The sequence below is a fragment of the Pituophis catenifer genome, unplaced genomic scaffold (assembly GCF_029215685.1).
Source record: "Pituophis catenifer annectens isolate HBS135680 unplaced genomic scaffold, rPitCat1.0.hap2 SCAF_1, whole genome shotgun sequence".
Taxonomy (NCBI): Eukaryota; Metazoa; Chordata; class Lepidosauria; order Squamata; family Colubridae; genus Pituophis; species Pituophis catenifer.
Window position 1 is genome coordinate 79280051 of NW_027256881.1, and position 14701 is coordinate 79294751.

Genomic DNA, 14701 nt, shown 5'->3' on the forward strand with positions numbered 1-14701 from the left:
TATGATGCTATTAGATAACTCATAGTTTTGTGTTATGACATATGTATCACGATGTACTCCACTTCCCTCTGAGGATGTCTATGACAGCACCTGTTGTCACTAGAAGAACACATCTGCCATTACTTCAAGAGGGATCAGGAAGCAGATAATAGAAAAAATACATTCCCAAGGGTTCCAGCCAATATTTCTCAACCTAAACAACTTAAAGATGTGCAGGCTACAGTTTCCAAATTCTTGGCTGGGGAATTCTGGAAGTTGAAGTCTTACACATCTTAAAGTTGCTGAGATAGAGAAGCATTGGATCAGATAAAAACTGACTAATGATCTCAGGTGACGTAAAGCTATGTTGCTAATTCTGCATGAATTTATTCTACTCTTCTAACTCTGAGGGTAAATTATTTGCCCAATCTGCTACTTGTTTTTTATGAACATTTAGATAATGCAAAAATTACTGCAAGTACATAAATTCATTCCAAAAATGCTTGAACACATATCTAGATCATACTTACTGAAAATATTCCGAACCTGCAAAACACAGTTTGGGTTCCATATTGAAAGATGCACAGAGGAGATTCCAGAATGTATAACATGCACATAATTTTAAACTAATACTGTTCTGAAGTAATCTTTGCAATGTTTAGAAGGTCTTTAAAAAAAAAAAATCTGGTAATCTGGTAATGTCCATTTGGAAAAGTTCTGGTGGCATATTGCTAACACAGCTTCCAAAAATTTTCCCGGCGCAATCATTGCACAAAGAAGGAAATGCATTATACAACATAGCAGTTTGTTGTTGTCTATGTCAGCCAATGGCAAAATTGATTTAATGCTCCTTTGGGTGAGCCATCCTTCTTTAGGCTATGGATATTCAATCCCTGGTAAACTATCAGAAGCTGCGCTACCATCCCAAACGTTTTAATTGTTTTCATCCTTACAGATACAGTTAATTTTGGTTTTCTTACATTTCTGTATAGAAATCTGACTGCTTAGGGAAAAGAAGTTTTCAGACTGCCTGATGGAAGGATTGGCTCTCTATATGTAAAATATTGAGGCAAGAACATGAATAAATGATTATCCTATATTATTGTAGGGAAAATGTTTGATTCTATGTTCATGATTAAGCTGGGATTTGAAATGTGGTCATTTTGATCCGTCACATCTCTGTAATATCTTACAATGTTTATCACTCCACCATGTATTTATTATTTTCTTTTTACTTTTTCAGTGCATGCCAACTGACTTATGACCATTAATTTATGATTTTTAAGGCTTGTCAGGAGAAGTGATGGAGACTCAATTTTTCTGAGTGATATACTAAAATCTCCCTTGGTCCACTGGTAAATTCTTATCTCTAATGAAATACAAAAAGGCTTTATCCAGTGCAGAAGATAGCATTTTATTGCATTTGTTGTGCTGCATTTTTGAAGAAGCGTAACCCTTACAAATAAGAGATTTATATAAGGACATAACAATAGAGGAAAAGCTGATTTAGAAAATTCTGGGGAGGAAGAGAGCCCAGCATTCTCCCCGCTTACATCCTGCTGGTCTTTTCTAAGTTATTCTCAGTTTTATATGTTTTTTTAAAATCTACAGCATATGCCTAGGTATTTTTATACTGATGTTTATATTCTTGTATCTTTTGTCAAAACAGACAATAGTTCTCTAGCTAGTTTGTGAATATTCTAAACAAATCTAGATGCCATCTGTCAAACAGATTTCTGTAGCACAGTTCTTATTATTCCTTATGGCAGAGTTTTTCCAAATAATAAAACCAACTAAAATGGATTCTTTTTCTTCTAAATCAATTTATGTATATTCTTGCCCGCATACTCCAACTTCAAACAGCATAAATGATATCAATAAAGCAAGTGTTAGTGTTGGTTTTTTTTTCTATCCAAAGCCTGCATTAAACAGTGTACAAAAGAACAAACATGAAAAAGTGGGAGATACATTTTTTTCTAATACAAGAGAATATGTGTAACTCAGGGTTGAACTATGAGTCTTGATGCTCTCCGAGCTTGGCTGTTTGCTTGGAGACATTTCATTATCTAAGTAGGTAACTTCAGTGCTACCGTAATGAGTGTGGAGTGTGCTCTCCATTTATAAACAGTAGCCAGTGCCAGTGTTGGTAGGGATGTGGTTTTCTCCTTAATAGTTCCTTGATTAGTTTATAGTTTTCTGCTTGATTGTTTGTCTGGTATTAATCCCTGCTTATCTGGGTGTAGGAAGACAGACAAGCTAAACACAGAATCAGAACCAATACAAAGCAGAGAACACAGCAGATCTCAAAAACCTAAAGGAGGACTAAACCATTACTATTATCCCAGCAGACAAAGGCCAAATCACAGTTATCATAGACAGAACACAATACATACAAACATCCAAAGAATTACTGGAGGACAAATAAATTTACATCCAAGTAAACACCAACTCCATATAGGAACTGGACAATCTGATCAAGAGATTCCTTGATGACCTAATTAAGAAAGGTTAAATCACACACACACACACAAGAGCATTGGCAGATGAAAAGCATAGATCCTTCTCCCACACTACTCTGGATGCCCAACAATACACAAGCCCAACATACCTCTTCATCCAATAGTATTGATACTCCAACATACAACAGAACTTACAAAAAAGCTTGGATATCTCACAGAGTGGAATGAATATTGTATCATCTCTTCACTACAGTGCTTCCCAAAAATCAAAGACCTAAAAATGGAATAAGATGAAATTATGGTTCCATTTGATGTCATGGTACTCTTTATGTCCAAAAACCCAGAAATAATGAAATAATACATGGTAACAGTCCTACACCCTGCACTGAACCTGGTCAAGTAGTAAGGTAAGATTGAAATACCCAGAATCGTGGACCTCATCATCCTTTGACTGATTATCTACTTTCAGTTTGATGGACAAATATATCAACACAACAGAGGAACACCTATAGGATCACCATCCTCAGCAACTGTAATTCAGAGTGTAGAAATCATTTTACAGTCACATATACAATCAAAGATATGTATCTAGAAGACACATTTGTCATAATGAAAAAGGAACAACTATAGAAGACAGATGAAACAATTAACACATTCAAAGGAATAAATTCACAGGAGAAGAAAACAACAACACACTACCCTTCCTGGATGTCAGCAACAGTAGCAGAGGAAATGATGGAAAATTAGAAATGCAGTATTAAAAAACAATCCATACTAAATACTGGTAGATATTCAGCTACTAAAATAACAGCCCAACTCCCCATTAAGAGGAGCTGTGTAAGCACATTATTTAGACAAGAACTAATGCACTACAACAACCCAGAACCCCAGAAAAAGGAAACAGTGCCAAGGACTCCACATATTTCCTTTCCTTTCTTTAAAAAAAAAAAGCTTTAGGGACTTTTCATTTTAAATGCCTGCATCAAATAGTTTAATGTAATTAAAAGACTAACTTTAAGTCTGTAGGACTTCAACATCCATTGGCTTGCAAAGTTAACACAATCTTCCAGATTCGTAGTACAGTTTTGGTAGTCATAGCTGCAATGGGGTTCAGATCAAATATTTCCTGCTTAAGAGTTTTTTTCATACTTACATATTTTGCTTGGAAGTACTGATTTTCCCGGGAACACTGTTTTTTGAGCACCTGATCTGATCATCTCAACACCATCTTGTTACAATCCATAAATTAATGTTGAACTTCATGAGCAATTGCTTGAACTTTAAATACAAAAGTCATCATTAGGAGAGCATTAAGTAAAAAAGGTATAGATAATGAACCACCACTAAATACTGGATAGCGTTTTTGTAATATTAATAAAAAACGTACACTTCCAGATTAAAAGAAGAAGTAAATAGGGATGAAAGGAAATTAAAGACCACCTAATTAACTTTGTTCATCTTTAGTAATCACACGAAGAACCAGAAGAGTAGAGCAGAAAACTGCAGAAACTCAGCAAATTCTTCAAACGGGAGTGAAGAACTCTGATAAGACCCAACTTTGTGGTAAGCATTTTAATGGACCTTTAATTAGCTTTTCTGGAAAGCTTACTGATGATATGCTGGAATAATGATCCCATATGCTTGAAAAAGTCTAGTCATTAGCCAGCATGGTGGCTGAACATACTAATGCATTTGCCTCTTAGACATTTTAGGAATAACTTCTGCTAGTGAGGTCACATTTTATGTCATTAAATCACATGCTGACTCATTTTCTTAGTCAAGGTGCAAATGCCAATTCCCAAAGGAGTTTCTCAGAATGGGTTGGCCAAAGTCCACATTTCTACTTAGGGCACTTCTCGTAATGAATCTTATTCACAGAAATCCAAGAGAAGAATGGCATAAATGTGATGCTTCGTCAGAAGAAAAGTACAGAAAGTATGAAAACTCCTTGATAAATAACTTGCTCTTTTCTTACCCTCCTTTCACTTTCCAGAGAGAATTTATGTACTGTATTTAGATTCAAACTTGACTTGTGCCAACCCTTAAGATGACACATCGAAAATTTGGAAGATCTAGTTTGTTGACATCCCGGGATAGCCTTCACATCAACGGTTTGAAATAACTGAGAGGTAACAGGAGGTATTTGAGGTACAATTTCTTCAAGTTCAATGAAAACACATTTAGACATCTCCTGGACCAATGTGCACACTAGAGTATTGGCAGCTGTTTTGCACCCTTCCTGCAGGTTCTGACATAACTGTTGCTTTTGTGTGTATGCACAATAATTTTAACATGCTAATATGAGAGAAGAAAAAACTGAAATTTGTCTTTTGAGAATACACGTATTTAGAAATATAGTCACACTTTAAATTATTCATTTAAAAAAAATCTGAAGCCCTCCAACCAAAAGAATCCCAATAGCAGGGGTGAAATCCAGCAGGTTCTGACAGGTTCTGGAGAACCGGTAGCTGAAATTTTGAGCAGTTCGGAGAATTGGTAGCGGAAATTTTGAGTAGTTCAGAGAACCGGCAAATACCACCTCTGGCTGGCCCCAGAGTGGGGTGGGAATGGAGATTTTGCAATATCCTTCCTCTGGAGTGGGGAGGGAATGGAGATTTTGCAGTATCCTTCCCCTGGAGTGGGGTGGGAATGGAGATTTTGCAATATCCTTCCCCTGGAGTGGGGAGGGAATGGGGATTTTGCAATATCCTTCCTCTGGAGTGGGGAGGGAATGGGGATTTTGCAATATCCTTCCCCTGGAGTGGGGTGGGAATGGAGATTTTGCAATATCCTTCCCCTGGAGTGGGGTGGGAATGGAGATTTTGCAATATCCTTCCTCTGGAGTGGGGAGGGAATGGGGATTTTGCAGTTTCCTTCCCCTGGAGTGCAGTGGGAATGGAGATTTTGCAGTATCCTTCCCTGCCATGCCCACTAAGCCACACCACGCCCACCAAGCCACAGAACCGGTAATAAAAAAAATTGGATTTAACCACTGCCCAATAGTATATGTCTGTAAAAAAGAATATTAATTATAATAGAATGATCATTTTCTGAGAGAAACTGGGTGAAGAACGAGAATAACCAGGTGGAGCTGTCAGCCAGCAACATCACTCTTGGCAGGATATTAACTTGGGTGGATGAGGATCCTAAGTAGGCTCCAGGAAACTGCTACTTCAGCATAATAGAAAAATATAATAAAAGCCATGCAACAGTGTTTCATTTGCACATTTGGAAAACTATCATTCATGCAACATCACATTATATACACTGTATTCAAGTTTTACGTATTATTTCATTGACTCTAGTTTCTTAATGGATCTGTTTTTTCTATCTGCTCTTGTTATCTTGCATCCTCATTATTACAAGTTAATTTTTATTTTTTTAAATAAAAATCATGGTGTTTTTTCATCTAGTGTGATCATCTTCCTTCCAGCGTCCTTGATTGAGTTTCCTGCCCCCTTTCTACCTTCACCACCATTAATCTCCTTTCTTTCCATTTCTATCCTGCTATGCACCTTTTGCTATTTCTATTTCTATTATCTAATCTACCATTGAAGATATTAGTAATGGCAGAGACAAATTAGGATGTGCTAATGAGGAAAAGAAGCCATTTTAAGATCGTTCTTAAAAGCAGGAATGTGATGAAAAACAGAGTTGCTGCAGAACAATTGCAGAATATCTCAATTGTTCTCACATGAGCCATTAAGTCATACCATATAAGTTCCTTATTCATGCTTCCTATTTCTTTATTCTTAACTTCCTATTGTGTGATTACAAATTATTATCATCAAGGGCTAAAAATACATAGTAATGGGTTCCAGGGTCCACATAGTTGGTAGCAATCTAATCCCAGACTAATGTGGTCTATTCGAATAATCTTCTATCTAGAGTGCTGTTATTTATTTATTTAATTTGCACAGCTGCGCATATCACCTTGGTAACTCTGGGTGACTCACAACAATTAAAATAATGTCCAAATCACAAAACAATTAATTTAAAATATATATAAACATACAAACCCTCAATAAAAATGTAAAAAAGTCAATGGCAACATCCAGTTAGGATATCACTCAACATGGCCATTGAAGAATCTCTCCACTGTCACCAGACCCCCTCCAAGCACAATGGCAGAGCCATATTTTCAGGGTCTCCCTAAAGAAGAATGAGCACCATGGCTGAAAGGCTCTCCTTCTGGGTCCCATCAGATGACACTCCTCATAAACAGAACCTGCAGAATGCCTCTCCTACCCAGAGGTGGTATTCATCCGGTTTGAACTGGTTCGGGTGAACCGGTAGTGGAAATCGCAGGTGCCCCCACCCCCACTGCCCCGGCTCTATGCTGTCCTATTTAGGCACGTTTTAGAGGCCAGGTGCGTGTGTGGAAGGCGTGCACGCGAGTAAAGTGCATGCGTGAAAAGCCAGGCGTATGCTCACATTTTTGGTACTGGGCGAAATTTTGGGCTTAGACTACTTAGAACTTCGCCCTCTTTGGTCTGATCTAAACGTAGTACATAAAATCATCTGCTACAATGTCCTACCAGCCAATGAATAATTCAGTTTCAACCAAAACAATACAAGAGCACACAATAGATACAAACTCATGGTAAACCGATCCAAACTAGACTGCAGAAAATACAACTTCAGTAACAGAGTTGTCAACTACCTGACTCTGTGGTTTCTTTCCCAAATCCCTAAAACTTTAACCTTAGACTGCAGACCTCACCCCATTCCTAAGAGGTCTGTAAGGGGCGTGCATAAGCGCATCAGCATGCCTACCGTCCCTGTCCTAATATTCCTTTTTTACTCTTACTCTTTTCATATATTTATAATTATGTTTACACTTGTATCTGTCATAAAATACATGCTTGATGAAATAAAATAAATAACTAAAAAATAAATATGTGAATCCCACATCTGCTCCTACCATACCCAATGAAAGGAATAGGTATAACCAGGAAGAGGTAATTCCTCAAGTATCCTGATTTATCATGGAAATTTTGGCAAAATAGCACAACTGGAGCACTTCAATCTTCAAACACTGGTAATCTAATTTTAACATGTATATTTTCAGAGTGCTGTTTTGAGGTTGCACATGCAAATACTACTACCATCATCCTAGAATTTTAAAAAGTCCTTAATTTAACAAGAAGCATGTCAAGAGGTCATTTAATTAAATAGGGGAAATATACAAACTTATTCAAGTGAAAAGTGAAATAAACAAGCAAGTGAAATAACTTATGTGATTTTGCTGATTATAAATCAAACTTGATTGCTTTGTAAAAAAGGTGCTTTTAAAAAAATACTGTCATCAGCATCTTGTGGTTGGATTTGGTATAGGATATGGATTTAGTTTGCTCGAACTACAGAGTAATTCCTAAAATCTCCTTACATTGAACTAATTTTTTATTAGAGAGAGATCTAAAACTAAAATAACACAAGGACAGTTTCTTATACATAGAATAGACAAAGATAAAAACAGCGGAACATTGTTACTTTGAGTAACATTAAAAGCACTAGATACAATTTTTACATCATCATATTTGATTGAGAAACATGAGACTTAATTTCAATAAGGAAGAATGGAATTTTTCACCACAATACTTGGTCCTGAAGTACAATTGTTATTATTCTATGATTCCCAATGGTACTTGGGGTCATCCATTGACCTTGAATGTTCGGGGATTCAGGAAATACGACAGCACTTCTTAAAGCAATTGTTGAGATATAAGAAGCTCAAATGAATAAATAATAGAATTTAGTTTCATGATAAAATTATGACTTTAATCAATTAAAGTTTAGCTTTAGAAAGGAATTGGATGGTCCTCTGGGGATCTTGGGGGATCTGGTTGGCAACATTGAATGTAGAGTGCTGGGCTAAATACCTGCATGTTCTTATTCCTTAGCTTTTGCTGCTTTTTATGATCCTTGTTTATCTTCTTGCAACTTTTTGTTATTTACCCATGCATTTATTTATTTTATGTACTCAACAAATTTATATCGCTGCCCAACTCACACACAGGTGACTCTGGGATTAAAAACCCACAACATTAAAACCATAAAACCCTTGATCCCTTTCCACATGGCAGAATCAAACCATTCACTTGAACAGCTTCATCTCCATTCAGAATGCCCAGGCCTACCGACAAAACCACATCTTCAAGGCCCTTCAGAAAAGCAACAAGATGGGGGTTAATCATAGCTCCTGGAGAATGATGTTCCACAGGGAAGGGGCCACCACTGAAAAGGCCTCTTTTCATAAACCCTCCAGATGTACATCCTTAATAGGTGGGATCAGGCAGAAGTCTTCCTTCTGAGGCCATTAGAATTGTAAGAAACCACGGATATGAATAAAGATGTAATTGAATTTTCACACCTACAGTGCAGCTTTTGTTTCCCCTGCAGATTTTTTCTAGATTCATAGGGGTGGATTCATACAATTAGAACAGAGTAGTTTTGTGACTCATTTTCAGGCAGCTTTCCACAATGAATGTCTTCAAACATTTCAGAATATCTCCTTCTAAGATAATTTATGAATACATGTGCTCAATTGTTTATAAGATATGGAAACCTACAAACAGTAATAGCTATTAAAATGGAAGAAAAGAAGGATGAAATAAAAATAGATCTCTTGCAACAGCCTTTCTTCCATTGGAAATTATCAGGGGTGATGAATCCCAATTCTTCACAGAACAGCAGTTTAAAGACTCCTTTCTTATAATTTCAATCTATTTTTGTCAGTCAGGAGAAGAAAGAAAATTCAGCAAAATGTCATGAGAAATACAATGTCTTGATTGGATTTACACCTTGTACTTCATTTCATCCTCATAAAAATTCTGTTGGATTCAATTGGAAAATATGTTGAAAGATTGGGTAGTTTTCTAGCTGCAAAAATGAAAATAATAATCAGAAGTTAAAATTAAGTCTATAGCCTACATCCACACGCTTAAAGACAAATTAAATTCATTTAGTCTGAGTTATTGCCAGAATTAAAGTAATGTTCTTGATCTAAGCTATTTCTCCAATAAGAAATGGCATGTCTAGATTTGTATTTCTCTCTTTTCTGCAATATGACTTGCAATAGCTGGCAATGATGGACACTGCATGATTTGGTGATATTCCCCCTGGAAAATGCCTGTCCATAAAGCAATTAATGAATTATAGGCATGATGGTCATCCATATATGTAATTTTTTCATCTGTGACAGCTGCAATATTGATCATATTTTTCACTGTAACGTTAATGACAATCTTCATTGAATAATTAATTGCAATGTAATTTAATATGAGCTACCCATGGTCTGGAACTTGAGAAATATTCTTCATCACATTTAACCATTTCACAACACCAAAACCTGTTCCATTTTGCAAAATCTAAGAGAGCCAGGAATCCTGAGATCAATAGGATGAACAGAGAATTGCCAGGAAATAGGGTTGGAAGAAGAGAAGAAAACAGGTAGAAGCAGTTGTGTTGAAAGCTGTATAAAGAGCTTAGATGAACTTTCATGGTAGGTGGGAAGAACACAGATAGATCAATTTGGAAAAATATCTTTATATCCCCAAACCATTCTGTAAAACACTAACACTCACTAGGTTGAAGTGAAATCATCTGCTTTTATCTCTTCTCTTTGGAAATATTCTATATTTGAAAAAGTTTCCAATTCAAAAACAATGATCAGTTAATAAGGTTCAGGGGAAACATGAAGTTGCCTCTCAACAGGCAGAACCTCTGCAACAGACTGAGCAGCTTGTTGTGGCCCGCCAGTGGCCAGCAGAGCTGGCAGCAGATTCGGACAGTGAGGAGGTTGGGGAGGAATGTGGGCCAGTCCTGAAGCCTGGCGAAGGCTCTGATGAGGGGTCTGCGTCAGAGGCAGAGAGGGGGCCTTGGCCGGATGCCAGTTATCATCTGCCTTCAGAGTCAGACATCAGTGAGGCAGACAAACAGCTGGAGCCTGTTCCCAATGTGCGCATGCACAGAGTTGCCAGATGAAGGGAACAGATAAAGAACAAGGGTCGACTTGGGAGTAAGACCACAGGTGGACAATGAATGGCCCCTCCCAGAGGGAATAAAAGAGGAGCGAAAGGGGAGTGGAGTTTGAAGGAAACAATTAGTTTGCCTAATTGGTTTGTGACTCTCCGAGATTCTTTGCCAAGTTTTGAAGATATCGGCCTGGCAGCTCTCCAAACCAGATAAGGTCTGTGACTGTAAATTCTCCCTTGAAAGACTTTGCTGAAGGTGAATGAGAGGAATTCACTGTTTGTTTAATAAAAGGGGTTTTGACGGGACCAGGATTCTGCTTCATGCTTTTTGGGGAAGCCTAGGTCAGAACACAGCTACATGAATCATTTGATCACATTTCCCCCACCATGCTGATTCTAATTCTATTTAAATTACAACCATTATTTTGATATCTGTAAATGTTTTTAGCAGTATAAATTTTAGGGAAATCTATCTATTGTTTTTGTTATTGTTATTGTTCTTTGGTGGTAGGAGAGTGATGCATTTGTCTGCCCTAAATCCTAGGCATATATACCACATCCCTAATAATGAATGATGCAATTTAGCCAAGGCATACATTCCATTTGGCCAGGGTATTTCTGCAAAGGGAACAAACGGGACATAACGATCAAAATAGATCCCTGGGCCTGTGGCAAAAATAGCCATAATTGACTTAGCAGGACACAAATCATGCAGGATGTGTGATCTGATTTGAGATCGACACGTTTCTCCCTAGACTGTCCTTGTCCAACTCAAAGCAGGCAAATATGTTTGAAAGCTTCTTTAAAATTAAATGAAAGTGGTTTGGGAATAAGGTGTGAGTTTTGCTCAAAGGGGAAGCGTTCCTGAGTTGTTTGCCTGTTTTCCTTTCTACTTTTCTTGTCAACTACACACCAAACCGCTTTTGTCTTGGATGACGATAATACTCTGATAATACTATGCTATTAATTAAGGACAAATAAAAACACCACAGTTCTCTAAAAACTCAGGTTTGCAAGACTAAGCTGTAATAGATGAAGGTGTTTAACAAGTTTTCTATTGTTGACGGGGTGTGTGGTGGAGTGGATTGTATTTATTTTTATTTGTTTTGGTACTGACACATCTGAAGTAATGATTAGACGAGACCGTGTAAAATCCTGTCCATTTGGGTATCTCAAATTTCACAGGAATTACAATCTTCTTGTCTTTTGTACGGTACGATAATTTGTTCACATTAGGCATCACATTCAATAAGGCATCCTTAGTGAAAAATAGCTAATATTATTCAAAGTTGGCTTTGGTTCCACATCAGAGATTGTTTATCATGTTGTCAGGTACACTAATCAAGTTTCACATTGTTCTTGCAACAGGGACACTCCTGGTGCAAATTGGTACACATTATCTCTACTTACTGTTCTTGTGAGGATAAAATCAGAGGATCTCTTTAGGTGTCACTCTGAAAGTGGGATGTAAATGTGTCAAATGAATATGTGAAAACCAAAAGTTCCAAAATGCTAGCTGATTTTCAGTGCCTTTTATAAAAAGTACTTTTCGGCACAGACAACACAGTACGCCATTCTGTTCATCTGTGATTTTTGTCACACAAGATTGCAATCTGGCATTTGGTTAAATTTGGCATCCAGAGAATATCAGCTTTCATATTGTTAAAAACAAGTTTCTCTCCTTTGAGAGAAAGGAAGTGAGACAAAGAAAAAGAGGGCAAATGAGCTTGACAAGGTGGTGATCTTATTTCTTGCTCAATAAACCAGATTGTTTAAAAGCTGAAATCTTACAAAGGGAATATAATAATGGAAATAAACATTGCAATTTCACATTATTTATGTCAGCTTGCCACCAACCTAGTGCCTTAACAATTGTGTTGGAACTATGATTTTGTCAGTCAGCATGAACTCTGCAGCTCCAACATTTCCAAAGGGTATAAGGTAAAAGAAAGGCCAGTTGACATAATCATGTGCCTTACTGAACACACACACAGAGAAACACACACAAAGTGTGTGTGTGTCTATGCATGTCATTTGAACCATTTTATAATGATCTTATTTTCTGAAGTACTGAAAGTTACAGTTTCTTGCTAGGTTTTTTAGGATACTGCAAAGCCAAGCACGTCAGTAGGAATTCTCCAACTATCTAAAACATCTGAAATTGAAACTATTTGCTTGATGTAAAATTTGCTCAAAGGAACATCATGGGTATTGAGGCATGGTCTAATTACCTTTTGTTATTTAATGTTCATAAATGTTCTCACTGCAATTTGATTTTGTTTTGTTTTCATTTTATACTACAGGACCATAAGCCCAAAATAGCTAGTGGAATTATGATATCATTTTGTGATTTGAAATACAATTTCAAAATGTACCAAGCAACTTGTGACAACTTCTTAAAAGTAAAAAAAAAAAAAAGTTGTCTCTGGAAGATCAGTCTCATGCTTAAAAAAGATTTTAAAATCCATAGGTATTGAACCACATCTCAGACATAAGTTGTAGCTTATGGTTCATTTTTATTAAAGATACAGTGTCTTTGCAAGGAAAACATTTTAATATTCCACATTTGTCCTCACACAAACCTGAGAAGGAGTACATTATGATCCTCCTCCCCTCTACTATAATAGTAGCCTTTTTAGATATGACAAAAATGTGTGCAAAGAATATGTGATGAAGGTAGAACAGGAACATGCTTACTGAATCTATTCTGGGACCATCACTTGTGAAAATAAAGTCCCAATTATATTTAGACACATAAACTCTGTTCAAATGGCAGGATCATGTTGAAATTCCAAATTGATTGTAATTATAATTTGGTTGGAGAAACATGATGGAGGCAAAAACTTGAAAAATTGATCAGAACAGCCATAGTCAGTGCTTAGAATAATCTATGAGGCAGACAATCGACTGCCTTATCTTTTCACTAATTTAACACTAAACTTCAAGAGCTAGGGCTGGGTTTCAAATCTGTGCCAGAACTGGTATGTGAATAGTCTGTTTTCATTAGCTTCTAATGTTCTTAAGATTCTTGATAACATGATCCAAAGCAGGAGCGGGTTCCAAATCCCATCACTACTGGTTCGCTTGTGTGAGCGTGAGGTGCTTCTGCCCATGTGGAGAAGTGGGTGGGCGGAGCCTCCCGCCGCCACTGCTACTGGTTCACCCGATCAGGTGTGAACCGGTGGCAACCCACCACTGATCCAAAGTCTATCCTTATAAATGTATTTTGTTGAACTTCTACCCATGGAATTATACTTCAGCCTAAACAGCAACAGCACTTAGACTTCTATATCATTTCACAGTGCTTTACAGCTCTCTCTAAGTGGTTTACAGAGTCAGCATATTGCCGCCAACAATCTGATCTCGGAAGAACAGAAGGCTGAGTCAACCTTGAGCCTGGTGAGATTCGAACCGCCAAATCAAGCTTATTAAATAGATATGATGTAAAAGAATAAAGTTGCCTGTTACCTTCCTTGTAGTTCTCATGTCATTGATCTTTTGAATCCACAGGCCACAAATACTGGCAGAAATATTCACTGGCAGGGTGGAATCTTAGACCTTGAAACCCCATCTCTTATTGTATATATTTCATTCATAGCCCCTTCCTAGCCAATTTCAGTCAAAAAAAAAAAAAAATCAGCTGGACTAATTGCAGTTAGTACTGGCATTTAATTTCTATCTCAACCGTTCTGATTTCCTAGAAGTTGCCACCTTGTATCCAATCATTAGGGAATCAGTGCTGTTGCTTGGACTGCTACTCATGTTTGTGTGGCTTCCTTCCACCATGGCAACATGTTGCTCAAAGCAACATGTTCAGAGCTATTGTTTTCTACACAACCATCTGTGTGGAAGACTATAAAAGGGATTACTCAAGGCCTCTTGGTGAACTTATTCTTTAGAGAATAAGTCCTTTTTTAAGGCTCTAGATCTTCTGCATTCCAGTGTGATTTAACTCCCAGATAGTCAATGGGATTCCCTAGCAGTCATCTTTTTTTCTTAAAATCATCATTTTCAAGATGTTGTCCGATAAAACTTTGATTCTGATATCTTGCGATCATTGATACTTGTATATGGACACATGCTCAGATGAGGCGGCAACTAACAAATTATCCTACTCCCAGGCAAAATAAATAAAAGAAGAATGTTTAACAAGAGTATCTTGTGATTACTATAAACATACATTTGAATAATTTTAGTATTATTTTATTGCAATGTAATTTTTAATTTATTCTTCACTGTCATATTTCTTCTTATAGCTCTTAGCATAATACACCTGTCTGTGTCTAT